The 16,975-nt window shown below is 36.1% G+C and overlaps 1 long non-coding RNA gene across 1 annotated transcript; it reads right to left on the bottom strand.

Moving 5' to 3' along the window:
* Positions 1–2,974: 2,974 nt before the first annotated feature.
* Positions 2,975–16,250, bottom strand: LOC121737626. The gene is made up of 3 exons (XR_006037166.1): positions 16,240–16,250; positions 3,908–3,912; positions 2,975–3,033 (listed from the first exon to the last, which is right to left on the bottom strand). It is a non-coding gene; the product is annotated as an uncharacterized LOC121737626 (long non-coding RNA).
* Positions 16,251–16,975: the final 725 nt, after the last annotated feature.

Genomic DNA, 16,975 nt, shown 5'->3' on the forward strand with positions numbered 1-16,975 from the left:
AGTTGAGGGTAGGGAAGGGCATAGGGTAGGGGTTAGGGGATTGGGCCTCCGGTAAACTCACTCACTCGGCGAAACACAGCGCAAGCGCTGTTTCACGCCGGTTTTCTGTGAGAACGTGGTATTTATCCGGTCGAGCCGGCCCATTCGTGCCGAAGCATGGCTCTCCCACGTATAAATTTTACCCACAACACATTAATACACAAGAACAATAATTATAATTGCCTAATATTGCATCCGGCCTTGTTTGTTAAGGATAGCTCCATAAAGTAACGTTAATTACTATTGATTTTATGAACATAAGATGCAAAAATAAATATACTAAAATAATCGTAGCTCAGCTCCGATATTACTTACAACAATTTTTATTACTAATGTATGTTTCTCTAATGTAGTGCTACAAAATAGTTATAGTTTTATCCATGGCCGCTGGAAAAAAATGACGCTACAGGTCCATACAAAGTTACCCAATGCCTTTTAGAAATGCATCTACGCGTGACGTTTAGGTCTGAATTGACCCTTATATCAGAAAATTCACGTTGCCTGAACTTTCCTTTCATTTAAAGGTAGCCTTTCAAATAGAGCATCTACAGCGTCAGTGACGCCGCGACTGTGGTGCTATGACGTTTTCAGAAATTCTTGGCAACTTCATTCGAGCACTGACGCTTTAGCCCGGCCGCACATTGTCCGAATTCTGATCAGAAACAGTTGAATTTCGCCGGACCGCCACCCCGCACACTATCCGAAATATCCTTCCGGCGAGTTCGAGCTTACTCGGCTCAGTACAAAATGTAAGAGACAGCGCGGACATTCAACTGTTTCTGATCAGAAATTTCGGACAATGTGCGGCCGGGCTTAGACGCTTGCTTCAAAAGGCTGCCTTTAGCTAAACATTTTGTCCCGACTTTGATCAAGGTATTCCGATCAGTAAATTCGTGCCGAAGCAGGCCTGTAATTACGGAACGGCCACTTGATTCTGCTAAGCGGATAATTGGTATCTTTGACCGGCAGACTGTTAAGCCTTTGGCTATACAAGCTTTTAAGTCCAAACATGAACCTATTAAGGTGGTATCAGACGATTGCTTCACTTCATTCACTCGAATGAATGTTTTATTTTTCTTCCGTTCTATTTCTGGTGAGGAATAATTATATTAAACAATGTTTTCTTTTTTATGATGTTACTGAATAAACTCTTGCGTGCCAATTTTACAAAAAAAATATAAAAAGAAAACAAATAACAATAAAACAAACAAAGCTCGAGACAAGGTAATAAAATTTATTATCTTCTTTGTTTTGAGTCCTTTACATGAACTAATACTTTCTTAGAGTTAAGTTAATTCGTTTATTTGCAGTTAGATTTAAATATGCTATTGGTTTAATCATCACTAATTATATTTCACTATAAAAGTATAGTGCATTCTAAATAATATTAATATCATTGTAAAATTCGCATCTAGTATTCCAAAGAGGACATTTTGAGATTCACTTTCCTGTTTTTGTTCTTAAATATTTTTTGACGCATTTGAGCACAAAATAAAAAAGTGCTGGAAATATTTAAAAGAAAATTAAACATTCATTCGATTACACCGTCTGAAATGCGCTTAAGTAAAAATAAATTTGCGTCAAGAAACATAGATTTTGATAAATATGTTTTTAAACATCTTTGTCACTTTTCATCACAATAGCCCGATATATTATTTTAAACTACATACAATTAATTTAAAACTTATTTTTTCATCTGTTCGATCTCAAAAAACTTCTAAATCAACTCATTCTATTATTTTTAAGCCATTTCATCACTTTTAATCACGAAAAGTGATGATGATAGCATGTTAAATTTACATATTTTGTCGAGCCCGATCTAATATTTGGCGAAGGTTGACAAAGGCTGGTGATTGGAGGCCGTCCACTGAGACGTATCAAAGGAGATACGATATTTACCTTAACACTATGTGGGATGCAGCATCATCATGGCATTTTGATGTTGCTTTAACCAATTGCACCAGGAGGGTTGTGTTTTTCGAGAGATTGTATAGTGTCCGGGTGTATACGAATGCATGTATAAATAAAAGTGTACATGTTATAATATAGTGTGTATATTATGTACTACGTGTATGTATATTTATAAATAAAAAACTTAAAAGGTGTCAAGGGACACCCGAATTGAACGAAGTAATTTCTTATGTTAAAAAAACTGTAATATCTATATATATATATATATATATATATATATATATATATATATATAAAACTCAAAGGTGACTAACTGACATGGTGATCTATCAACGCACAGCCCAAACCACTGGGCTGAAATTTGGCATGCAGGTAAATATTATGACGTAGGCATCCGCTAAGAAAGGATTTTGATCAATTCCACCTCCAAGGGGTTAAAATAGGGAATGAAAGTTTGTGTATAATAATACTTCTTAACACGAGCGAAGCCGCGGGCAAAAGCTCGTATACTTATATACCTATACACTTATCAAGTTATATACACTCAAAAGAAATATGAAAAAAACGCAATGTTATATTGACGCCCAGGAATAACAACGCGTCGCTGTTTATTATCAAAAACGCCATCTAGTTGACATCCAGGAATACTACCAACGCCCTCTGCCCCTACGATGCAAGTAGTAATAAAAAGTGTCGAGGTCAAATATCGTTCTGTCTAGCCTCTTTTCCAAAATGAATTTTAAATTTTGTTAGTCACGCTATAACTCGACAACTGATTTGGGTAATTTATTTTAGAAATATACGTGGAAGCCCAGGGAAGGTTTGTATTTGGAAGGAAGTGATACGAAATTAAGGGTTCATCTATAAATAGTCAGTACTCAAGATGCATCTCGGTCTCAAGACACGGTTCATGCTCTGTGATTGGTTAGCTGTCAAATTTTTGGACCAATCATAGAGCCGAACGGCGTCTTGAGACCGAGATGCATCTTGAGTACCTAATAATAATAATAATAATAACAATAATAGCCTTTATTCAGATAACACATTTTTACATGACATTTTGTTTTGTTTATTTACTTAATCCTAGATTATTCTAATTTCTAATTTCCTATAATATCCTACAACATATTTCTATTTATTATCTGTTTGCTGCACAGCATAGGCCTCCTCCAATTTATTCCAGGTGTATCGATCATTTGCTGTTCTAGTCCATGTGGGACCTGCAATCTTTTTTATGTCGTCCACCCATCGCCTGGGGGGACGTCCACGTTTCCTTTTAAAGTGGCCCGAGAACCAAGAAAGTATTGATTTACTGCACTTATCTTTTTGTATTTTATCTGCAACCAGTATACAATAATAGTTTTCTAAAATCACTTATTATAAAACGGGTAGTATTTCATCGAGTGACTGTAAATAACAGTTTTAGGTGTCAAAATTACTAAATTTGGGTTACAGAATTACTATTTGAGCGACAGAGAGTGAGTGACGAGAAATTAACAGAACAGCAACTTAGAAATTATTTATTTGAGTTACTTGAAATACAAAATGAGCAGCTTTATAATTTTTGAGCGACGTACTGTGTGTCCTGCCCATTTCCATCTTGAGTACCTACTGACTATTTATACCGGCTTTAGTGAATTGCAAGCCTTTCTCACGTGGAAACGTCTTGTTTCATATCACATCAAAATATAGACTTCCAAACTAACTTCAAAACCATTATATCTTCACTTTCTTTCATCCTCTCTTTAGCCTTCGTCACAAGAATAAAAATATACAAAATGTATTTTAACAGTATTCTAAATTGGTCGTTGTTCTGCTATTTTAGACCGTTTCACAAACGCCCACGTTTGCCTTCTCGTTAGACAATTACCATGCTTGATTGAATTAGACTAGTGGCCGTCCACATATTACGTAAAACAAAATTTAAATTCTTGTACTTGAACTTTCACGTAAGTACGTGGGCTTCCAGCGCGGCGACCTAATCAAGAAATTTCATAACTTCTCGTTATGAAATTTCTGGATTCCTACCCGTTCCCACTCCGACCGGCACAGCGGTGCGGCGTTGCCAGACGGCACGGTGTTAGTGTACGTGGGACTAGACATATCCGTATAATAATTATCTTTACCACGGCAGTCTCCGAGTGCCACTCGTATTTTTTTAAATCTAGACTGCATCGAGACAGTATCAAAAGCCAGACTCATATTATACTGTCTGCAAAGCAGTGTAGAATGGACAGCATCTGTGAGCCTGTGAAATGTGTATGAAGGATGTGTGACCAAGTCTAATAGAAATTACACGTGGAAGAGCCATGCTTCGGCGTGAAACAGCGCTTGCGCTGTGTTTCGCCGAGTGAGTGAGTTTACCGGAGGCCCAATCCCTACCCTATTCCCTTTCCTACCCTCCCCTATTCCCTTCCCTTCCCATCCCTACCCTCCCCTATTACCCTATTCCCTCTTCAAAGGCCGGCAACGCACCTGCAGCTCTTCTGATGCTGCGAGTGTCCATGGGCGACGGAAGTTGCTTTCCATCAGGTGACCCGTTTGCTCGTTTGCCCCCTTATTTCATAAAAAAAAAAAAAAAAAAACACAAAATACTCTCTACCATATCCCAATATTATAATTGCGAAAGTAGAAATTATACAAAATATATCGAGTCTCTACCATATCCATACTAATAATATAAGTGCGAAAGTTGTCTGTCTGTTACCTCTTCACGCCCAGACCACTGAACTAGTTTCTCGGAAAAAAGTACGGTTTTAGCGCTTAAAACGAATTTTGGTTGCGTTGCGGACGTTATCTAGTTTGAAATATAAAAATTCTAAAATGTCATACAATTTTTATCACCCATACATCCTTTCATTGAACATCCTTAAGTCTTCATCCGTGGCTTGTGAGAGTTTGGGCGGCGAAAATCAATCCCCCTGATGACACCGCTCAGAAAACACTTCACGTATGACATGACGTATTTACTGCATTTATCACAGCCCGTAGACCGAGGGATGACATGACATGGCGTCCAAGGATCAGATCAAACCGCAATGAATGAATTGACAGACTTCAATTGCGTGAGACGTCATGCAAGAGTCAGTTCAGACCGAAACGCGACGCATAGATGCATTTCGTTTGTATAGATTGGACAGATTTGAAAGACGTCTCGCGCAGTTAAAGGCTGTCAATTCAGTACAAATTTAGAAATGCATCTAAGCGTCGCGTTGCGTTCTGAAATTACCCATTTGTTTTGAATTGACAGACTTCAATTGCGTGAGATGTCATGCGAGTCACATTGAAATCTGTCAATTCCAAACATAATTTAGAAATGCATCTCGTGGTATCTACACGTTACGTTGTGGTCTAAGCTGACCCTCAGGATAGGCCGATCAATTGGCAATTTTTATTCTTGCGACAGCAACGCAAGTCGCAACAGTCGAAAATTTTACAATATTATTTCTGAGTATTCAAAAATTTGTCATATTATATTTCTTGTAACTTATATCTCGACGCTTTAACAAACGTAACGAACATTGTCAAATCATCAACCAAAGTCATCTGACAGTTTAAAATATTGTGTAGGAATCATAAAGTTAATATACCTAGCGGAATAGAGAAACAAAGGCCTGAGCAAGAGAGATGTCACTATCAGTAACACTGCGTGGTAAAAAGAGACGTGTTATACATGACAGCAGCACTCTTTTTTTGACGTCCAGTTGGCACGTGCCGCACGTTGACAATTTAATCTCATAGAAATCATGTTCAATCATGCTTGTGTAAGTGTATACGTACACATATTTTTACATACAGATGTAAACCAATTTCGGTTACGTTTGACAGCTCGAGATTGTTGCTCGATTCCGCTAGGTATATTAACTTTATGGTAGGAATACAACTTCAATTTTGAATGCTAATTTCACTGTTAAAGTTTTTTTACCAAAACAATATCCAAGAAAAGAAAAACACAATATTAAGTTTACATTATATTAATCACAATAATATTAAGTTTACATCATATTAAACACAATAATATTAAGTTTACATCATATTAAATACAATAATATTAAGTTTGAATCATATTAAACACAATAATATTAAGTTTACATCATATTATACACAATAATATATTTTTGCCACTTCTGTAAGGCTCTTATTTCTAGAGCCTTAGATTTGAAGGGTCTTTTCAATGGCTGATATATTTTTTACGAAAAGATACCAAGGATGATCTCTCAAATAAATCACAATCATCATCAGACCTGGGTCACTAAATAGCGAAAATAATATAATATGAATACGATTGAATAATTATGCATATTCAGTAGGTCTGAGAATCGGCTACTGGCTACATTTTATATTGATAAGTACATTTGTTGAATACATAATAGTAAATTATTACAACTCGAGACTGACGGCGACCATTATTTGTGTGACGGGATAGCGATGGACGTTGCCATGGTGACATACTTATTTAGCCACTTCAATAAAAGATTATTGGACGAAATTATTTAGCCCGGCCGCACATTGTCCGAATTCTGATCAGAAACAGTTGAATTTCGCCGGACCGCCACCCCGAACACTATCCGAAATATCCTTCCGGCGAGTTCGAGCTCACTCGGCTCAGTACAAAATGTAAGAGACAGCGCGGACGTTCAACTGTTTCTGATCAGAAATTTCGGACAATGTGCGGCCGGCTAAATCGACGTTTGCCGGGACAGCTAGTTATTTATATATTTTATCTATATTTCAACTGTCTATATTTCTTATACTATTTACATTTCATATTACTAAATTGGTTTGATGGATTAGGTCTGAGGTAATTAAATAGTGACAGACATGACAAAATGATTTTAAGTTACCTTTTCACGTAAAAATTCACGTTATCTGTCGATTGCAAGACAACAAAATTTCGACTTTGATTTCAACGTAAATAACACTCAAATAAAATACAATATCAAAAAAACTTCACCAAAAGTAACTCGATCATAATAAAAGAAAAAAAACAAAAATGAGATACGACTCACTTCCGGCAAGAAACAATAAAATTGCCAGAAACTTTTGTGCGTGTTATGAATATCGTACGATTAGATATAACATACTTTAGTTATTTGTTGATTTGTTTGTTTGCCTCAATCTATATCTATATCTATATATATTATAAAACAAAGTCGCTTTTTTTCCCTCATGTCCTTTGTTCCCTTTAATCTTTAAAACTACGCAATGGATTTTGATGATTCTTTCAGTGTTAGATAGCCCATTTATCGAGGAAGGCTATAGGCTATAGTTTATCACGCTAAGACTAATAGGAGCGAAGAAATATAGGCTATCGATTTTAATCATTTTTTCCGTGGCTATAAATTTTATACCCGTGCGACGCCGGGGCGGGCCGCTAGTAATTTATATTATGCATCTGCGAAAAAGAGCGTTTTGTTGTTGAGCGTTAGGCGGCAGACACGTCTTTGTGGGGGCGTTCAGACTAAGTGGTCCTCTAGGCGATCAATTTTATTGTGCAATATCATTGAATAATATTATTGAACAATTTACTTGATAATAGAAATTGGTATGGAGATACACTGAGTCCCGGGAAAGGACATAGGACATTATTTATCCCGAAAAAATGTACGGTTCCCACGCCATAAACTAATTTTGGCGCAAAGGAGTTGCGGGCTTCATCGAGTACAATATATTGCATGAATATTTTATGAAATGAATAATATTTCGTACTTTCTAAATACCTCCCCACATATTAAATATACAAAATACTGTATAGAAGAATTTCTAACAACTTAACAAAACTAATAAGTAAGAAACATTACCTTAAAGTTTTGTAAAGGGTTAATTTTGATACAATGTCTAGAATTAAATTCCTTATAACGAAGACTTGCAATTTACTAGATATTCCATAAAAGCTGAAATACTGCCTAAGATTAAAGATGTTAAATTAAAAAGGTTGAAATATAAAAACATATTATCAGAGTGAGAAAATCCAAATTAATATTATGATTTAAATTGGAATCTAAGTACTGATTAAAGTAAAACTAAGTAGTGATTGTCTGGAGACAATTACTACTTAGTTTTAATAAAATGTAGCTTTTTGTTGCTTTATTCTTAGAATGTTAAAATTACGTAACGAACGTTGATACGTTTTTTTAAATAGAATATAGTGATTTAAGATGAAGGTTCTGTATTGTGTCAAGTATTATAATATTTCTTTTTTTTATGAAAGAAGGGGGCATACGAGAAAACGGGTCACCTGATGGCAAGCAACTTCCGTCGCCCATGGACACTCGCAGAATCAGAAGAGCTGCAGGTGCGTTGCCGGCCTTTTAAGAGGGTAGGGATGGGAAGGGAAGGGAATAGGGGAGGATAGGGAAGGTAATTGGGCCTCCGGTAAACTCACTCACTCGGCGAAACACAGCGCTAGCGCTGTTTCACGCCGGTTTTCTGTGAGAACGTGGTATTTCTCCGGTCGAGCCAGCCCATTCGTGCCGAAGCATGGCTCTCCCACGTATAACAATCCGTAATCCATACTAATATTATAAATATGAATGTGTGTCCGTCTGTCTGTTACCTCTTCACGCCCAAACCGTTGAAACTATTTCGCTGAAAGTTAGTAAGTATGAATATATTTTGAACTCCAGGATAGGATTATGGCGCGAAGAGTTATGGCCCAAAAAAACTAGGCCTTGTAATGGTATAATAGTATAAATACACGGTAAAAGCTAAGGTCAAATTGTAAAGTTGGCACGGAATTTTAGCTTCTCCTCCTTATATTTTGTTTTTGTTCATCTTGTTATATTTTGTTTTTTATTTTAATTTTTTTATTTATTTTTAAATACTATGACGTAACTATCAAATGACTTGAATGTATGTTTTTTGACTTTACTGTTATAATATTATGTTAAATTATGTTATAAGATCTTTTCAAATAAGAAGTAGTTACTTAAGGCACGTTGCATGTTAATTAGAATAAGATGTAAAGAATAATATTGAGGCAGAAATTTTGATACCATACATAAATATTAAGAACCATTGTTAAACAAATTTCCTGGAAATAAATACTATTCTATTCTAAATCCTTACCTACGCTAAAATTTTATGGATTATCTACACTTTCTTAACTCTATGGCATAAACAATATACAATTAATCGATGCGTAAGTAATATGTATGAAGAATCCTCGACGAATGTATCCCTAAAGTTAAGGAGAACTTATAATTAATTAACTTGTTATTGGCAATAAACATAATATTTCGCATCCCCCGCGAGCGTGTTTTATTTATTGCAAGTGGAAGAGGTAAGTAGCGATTTTGTATTTTTTTTTTAAATAAGGGGGCAAACGAGCAAACGGGTCACCTGATGGAAAGCAACTTCCGTCGCCCATGGACACTCGCAGCATTAGAAGAGCTGCAGGTGCGTTGCCGGCCTTTAAGAGGGAATAGGGTAATAGGGGAGGGAAGGGAAGGAAATGGGGGAGGGTAGGGAAGGGAATAGGATAGGGGATTGGGCCTCCGGTAAACTCACTCACTCAACGAAACACAGCGCAAGCGCTGTTTCACGCCGGTTTTCTGTGAGAACGTGGTATTTCTCCGGTCGAGCCGGCCCATTCATGCTGAAGCATGGCTCTCCCACGTATAAAATTTCATTAAAATCGGCCCAGCCGTTCAGAGGTAATGCTGTGACAATTTTATAATATTATTATAAATTAATTGAAGCATAGTTTAAAATAAAAAAAAAAAACAAATCCTACTTTATTTATTAAAATAATGTTAATTAATAGAAATATAATATTATTATAAATCCAGCAATTGTCATAAAAGAGATTTTGGCGAAAATGAGAAAGATATTTACTTATGTATATTTTAATATCCATACTTCCATACTAATATTATAAATGCGAAAGTGTGTCTGTCTGCATCTCATCATCATCTGTCTGTTACCTCTTCACGCCTAAACAGCTGAACCGATTGGACTGAAATCAGGTACAGAGATACTTTGAGTCCCGAGAAAGGACATAGGGTACTTTTATCCCGAAAAAAATGTACGGTTCCCACGCGATAAACTAATTTTGGCGCAACGGAGTCGCGGGCGTCATCTAGTAGTATATAAGTTGTCTTCGCCAAAATGTCCTTTACAATTGAAATTTCCGGTAAGAACTGATATAATTATTATTTCGTATTTTTTTAGAAAAAAGAAAATATTGTATAGTGTATACGTACGTGATTCGCAATATTTAAATTAATCTAGTTTTTTTCCTTATTTACATAATTACCTCAAGTCATCCTTCTCTTAGAAAAAATAAATTAAATGACGAATGGAAAATTTTATCTCTTGTTATTGTCATATTAAAAGATCACCTTGTTTTTCCAAGAAAAGTACTACATCAAAAAAGCACGAAATATGATTTTTTGTCCATCAATCTTTTTTCTGCGAAAGCAATATTTCATCTAGATTTTGTTTAGTTTATCAAATATCATAAAAGTTTCGTCCTAGGTTTGACCAAAACAAACAAATATCTAGTATCAAAAACATTCCATTACCAAAAATATGCTTCGAAAAATGTTTTACCTTCGATTCTTTGAAATGAGCTCGAATATTAAATAAATATGCCTTTGATACTAATATTTTGAAATCCGCGTTGCCTTTGATGTCTTAATTTTATATCTTATATCTTTAAACGAGCAATATATATATAGAATCGGCTCCAACGATTTTCGTGAAATTTAGTATATAGGGGGTTTCGGGGGCGATAAATCGATCTAGCTAGGAATCATTCTCAGAAAATTCGTGTTTTATCGATAATCGATAAACTGAAAAATATGACTCTTCCTGACGTCTATTGGCGAATAATAATACTATTATGTGAGCAACTAATTGTTTTAACGACCAGCAGATGGCGTTATTAAGTAACACGAAGTCAATGAGTGTTTGCTATACCGAGCAAAGCTCGGTCATCCACCAAATACACAATATTTAAAACAATTATAATATGTTTTAAATATTGTAATAAAGATAAGAAATATAATAATAAAGAAACAAATAATAATACTATAAAACAGATAATAATAATATGATGAAAATCGTCAATCTTAACTCATATTAACCATTTTCAGAACTTGAATTCAGTTTTATAAAAAGTCACTTTATGCACTAATGACTAGGCTATAAGCTATGTCCACACTATGCGCTTTCGTCTTCAATTTTCGTGATCTTCTTTCATTCAACTTTCGTTTTGGCGCATTCAATAATTGAATGCGTCACACCAACTGTCATTTTTAATAACAAAGCGAAAGTTTTGGGTACGGTCAGAGACGCCTCACGTTCGCTGTTGACTGCGCTTTAACGCACAGTGGCACAGTGTGGACAAAGCTAGGTTTCATTGTTATTATAAAGCAGCGGCGGCATGAGACGCTAGACAAATATCGGTAGAAAATGAATCTATCGCCTGGATCAGGGGTTCCCAAACTTATTTTGTCTACTGCCCACTTTGAGAATAAATTATATTTTAGCGCCCCCTTTGTTTCAATTTAGAATAAATGTAGATGAATTAGATCCCCCAAGTCTCTACACAACGCCCCCATTTTTTTTCTGGGTCCCACACCGCCCCCCTTCAGACCTTCAGCGCCCACAAGGGAAAGGCTGGCCTAGGTCATAAAGTGTGTTGTTTGATTTTTTGTCGGTCGCGGTCGCGAAACATCAAAAAGCCATGGCTTCCAATTTTAAAAACGTAAAACATCCTAGCAGCATTGCAAACATCCTTGTAGCATTGTTTTTTTAAGCCTTTACAACTTTCATCAGTGACCCACATAGTTTCTGCGCCATTTCTATTCCCACTGCACGAACTATCCTTTGAGTGCAAAGAGATTTTATGTACATTTTGACTGCGAAAATCTCTAAGTGGGATATCTGAATGCGTTTATATTTCGTTTCATTTTACTTTGTTTCAATGCTGGACTGTTTATTGTTTTAGTTTTTGATTTGAACTGTAAATTAACTAAAATATCATACAATTTTTAAGATCACTTTTTATTACACAACACAGAAAACTGATAAAATTTATTACGCCAAATAAGCTCAGCGACACTTTCTTTACAATATTCAGCTAGCTGTTCCCCGCGACTTCATACATAATATATAGAACCGTACATAATATACAATCATACATAATATACAATATAATGGAATGGAACCGTACGTTTGAACAACACAATAGCTTAATATAAAAAATAATATTTTATCCTTCCTTATTTTATTGCGGACCCCTAGACGGGCAATTTTATTGCGGAATTGTATTGCGTAATTTTATTGACCGTCTAGGGTTGATATTGAACATCGCGCGCCTTCAATATAATTGTCAAATAAACTGTTGAAAAAAATTGAAGCGTGATAATATTATACAATACAATAATTGATCGTCTAGGTGCCGGCTATGACCAAATATTATATATCTGAGCGCTTAGGCAAAATGCATTTATTGGACAGTTTCGATAGCTTAGTCAAAAATATTTAGGATTTGACATAACGCTTTGCTAAGCGTCATGGCGCTTGCCTAGCATACATTTTTGATATTATACAACTTGCTTTTTGATATTATACAATTCGCCAGTTACGATTATGTAAATTTTGAGCCTACTCGACACAAAAGGGCCATTTTATCATATTAGTCTAAACTCTAAACTAATAATATAGCGAAGAAGATAAGTTTATGATCTGCAACTAAATTATCCAATCTTTGGCGTCTGTAGATAATGGCGTTTAGTTTGAATAATATCGTGTGTATGATTGTAATATTCCAGCGCAATGAATATTAAACACTGCTTAGTTTCAATATAATTTCTAAAGGGCGAGTCTTTGAGAATGTTGGTATGGCGCAAGTTATAAACAAACTGCGTGAAATTTTTAAATTTCACGCACAGTTTTTAAGACAGAGAACTTGATGGATCACATCACTTGTATGAAAAATGCGGCTCGCCTGCTGCACCCCTTCACAATGTGCGCGATGCCTATTATAGGATTTTACTTGTGTTATTTTTACATGCTGTGGCTGTGGGTACAGACCATAAGACAAAAAAATACTTCAATCTTTAGCAAAGCTATGTTTAGCTGTGGTTCACATTAACTTATTAAGCCTTTGTACAATGTTATTACTTACTAATTATGAGATTGTGGTTATTAATTATTACACTTAAGATTTATGTCAACAAAATTAGCTTTCTTTTGTATATTTTACTCATAATAGTTATTAAATTTTATCTTTCACCCGAGCATTTCGAATTTTTTTTGTTACCTTGGCGGGATTCAAACCCTTGATCCCCGATTTGAACTTCGATACGCAAACTATTTGAGTAAAAATATTGCCACAAAAAATTCGAAATCGCTCTCTCTTCTCACTTGTACCTTGTACAGAGTAACCGCATCAGCATGCCAAGCAGCAAAGTAATTTCGGCCGACTAAGTACTTTAGTGTCTTACACAGATTTGCTATTGCTTACCTCAGGTGGTTAGTAAACTCATCATTTACCACCCTATTTCATATTAATATGCATTACTGTATAAGGTATAACACCACAGGCGGATTTCAAATCATGCATAAATACAACAAAATTCATACATTATTAAGTATCATGTTCAAAATCGCGAAGAGAAAACGATGTTTCTTTCTATTCATATAAGGGTTTTAGCCTTAATGTCTTCTGAAATTATTTATAGTTCCATGTAAGACCACTAGCTAAAAATTTAAAATTCAATTATGTTGTAAACCCAGTTTTCAATAAAACTAACTACAAACTAGTATCTGTCATATATACGATATTCAGTTAGTAATTATAGTTTTTCCCATGTGGGTACGATGATAAATTCTAGTGCCGCGTTTTCCCAGATGCGGTGAAATATTGGAAATGTATGAAACTTGGAACTAATGACTAAAATATAGCGGGCTCAAAACTTCAATAGTGATGTATGTGAAAATAATTGTATTATTTTAGAGAAAATGTTATGTGGAGGAGCTTTGGTGTAAGCAAAAAATATATGAGTACAAAGAATTTTAAAATTATTTGACTTTTGGTTTTACTGTATCGCGTGAAAACTCATCAAAAAATAACTATTTTGTACGAAGACTAGAAACCCTTAACTTAGATGCAACTAGCTACGAAAGTCAAACAGTCTTAAATCGGTCTCGTAGCGGCTATGTAGCACTCTCGTAGCGTCCTCGTAGCACTCTCGTAGCAGTATCGTAGCACTCTCGTAGCGTCCTCGTATGTATCGTTTCTACAATAATTAAAAATTCATATTTACTCGAAAGCATTTCCTCTGTACATCACTGCAAGACCTCTCATCTGATCACAGTGTAGTATTACTAGAGGTGACCCAAGAAGTAAAGACTATCCAACCGGCGCCAAAGCTTCATAACAGTAGAACGAATTGGGATAAGTTTCGATGTTTGGTGGAATCCTTTATTGACCTTAACCTGCCCTTGAAAACGCAAGAAGACATTACGAATGCTGTAGAACATTTTAACACTTGTATTCAAAATGCAGCCTGGGAAAGCACTCCACCTGATAAAAAGCAAACGGAATCGTGTTGCTCTAAACCGGTCCGAGAACTAGTAGCTGAAAAAAGAGAAGCACGTAAGAAATGGCAAGCCACCAGAATTCCAGGTGACAAAACTCGTCTAAACTATTTAACTGCAAAACTCAAACTATTGCTGCGTTCTGAAAAAAATGCTCACATTGAAAACCAGCTACGTAACCTAGATGCGACTGCTAACAGTGACTACTCACTCTGGAAAGCTACCAAACGACTTAAAAGGCCTAAAACTTCCAATCCACCTTTAAGGAAAGAAGATGGCTCCTGGGCTAAGAGTGGCTCAGAGAAGGGCGAAGCTTTCGCACACTATCTAGCTAATGTCTTCACACCAAATGACTGCGAGTCGAAGAATAAACACCAAGAAATAAGCAATTTTTTAGCTGAACCTTACCAACTTGACTTACCAATTACAAAAATTAGTAAATCTGAGGTCATAGAAACCATTTCCAAATTGAACCTAAACAAAGCCCCTGGATACGATTTGATAACTGCTAAAGTACTCCGAGAGCTACCAGAAAAAGCAATTTCTTTTATAACACAATTGTTCAATTGCATTTTGAAGCGAGCAATTTTCCCGGAACAATGGAAGGTAGCTCAGATCAAAATGATCCTCAAACCAGGCAAACCTCCAGAAGAGGTATCTTCATACAGACCAATAAGCTTACTACCTTTAACATCAAAGGTGATGGAAATACTATTCTTGAAGAGGCTGAACGCAGTTCTTACAGAAAATAAAATCATACCTGATCACCAATTTGGGTTTAGGAAAAAACACGGCACAATAGAACAAATACATAGATTAGTAGAAGAGATACACAAAGCCTTCGAAAATAAAAAATATTGTTGCGCTTCATTTCTAGATATTTCCCAAGCATTTGACAGAGTCTGGCATGAAGGACTACTTTACAAACTGAAAAAACTACTTCCACTAAACTATTACCTCTTCATAAAATCATATCTCGATGACAGATACTTCTACGTCAAGCAAGGAGAATCATCAACCAAACTATATAAAATTTACGCAGGAGTACCCCAAGGAAGTGTTCTCGGTCCGAGTCTATACCTAATATTTACTTCAGACTTACCTCAGTCAGATGGCGTATTGATCGGCACCTTTGCAGACGACACGGCCGCATTGGCTGTTGATGATGATCCGACACAAGCAAGTAGCATACTGCAACAATCGCTGGATAAGATCACAGAATGGTTAAAGAATTGGCGAATAAAAGCTAACGAATTTAAATCGGCACAGGTAACCTTCGCTTTGAGGCGTGAAAACTGCCCACCCATAACTCTAAATGGTATCCAGATACCCCAAGTGACCGAAGCTAAATATCTGGGACTATATCTGGATCGACGCTTGACCTGGAAAAAAAACATATAACAATAAAAAGAAAAGCTCTTGGAATCCAACTAACAAAAATGTACTCGCTACTTGGCAGCAGATCACAGCTATCATTAGAGAACAAACTACTAATTTATAAATGTATTCTTAAACCAATCTGAACATATGGATTACAGCTCTTTGGAACAACCTCAAATTCAAATCTAGAAATACTTCAACGATTCCAATCAAAAATACTACGAATTATTACAAAGGCTCCTTGGTTCATAACAAACAAACAACTTCATCACGACCTTAAAATAAGAACTGTACAGGAGGAGACAAAATATATAATTGAATCATACAAGCAAAGGTTAAACAATCATCCAAACATACTTGCAACACAGTTAATGAACATTGATACAAAATTTCAAAGGCTCAAGAGAAAAACCCCTAGAGACTTATAGGGAAAGCCACAATTAGAGGGAGCAGCCACTGGGCTAGCCGACCCTACAAGATTAAATACATATTTAAACTTTTGCTGAATGTTCGATGAAACAGATTGCAGAAACACATATTGAAAAAAAATATATATTTACCGGGCGTCAACTTGTCACCTGTTAACGCATACAACGATAGTAGCCAATGACGTGCGAGACACGATCCTGTGACGTTGTCTGACGCGGGAGTCGCCATTCGCTTTTCGCTACTCGCCGAGAGCGTCTCAAAACTTTGTAACGCGTGCATCTAATTAATTGCATATTACCGCAATCGCGAGTTCCACCAAAAAATACTTGTGAATCGTGTGTGGACATTGGAATCCTAAATCCTATTTACCCAGACATCAACCGAACCGAAGACGTATCGAGCAGCTACTGAAGCCACTCAGCGGCGTCCCCAGTAAATCTGGTGAGTGCTCGTTGTTTTTGGTTGCTTATCGTTGTGTGTGACGTCGAGGAATCTCTATTCTTCGTCCCAATGTGACGAATTGGCGTGATTACCGTTAATCTCTCCTTCAAACCGCGTCAATACCGCCACATCGTAGCACTATCGTAGCAGCCTCGTAGTGATTTCTTAGCAGTTAAGTAGTAGTCGCACACATTAAGAGTGAGGCCAAACAAGCGTAATTTGT

Source organism: Aricia agestis, chromosome 21 (genome assembly GCF_905147365.1).
Source record: "Aricia agestis chromosome 21, ilAriAges1.1, whole genome shotgun sequence".
Taxonomy (NCBI): Eukaryota; Metazoa; Arthropoda; class Insecta; order Lepidoptera; family Lycaenidae; genus Aricia; species Aricia agestis.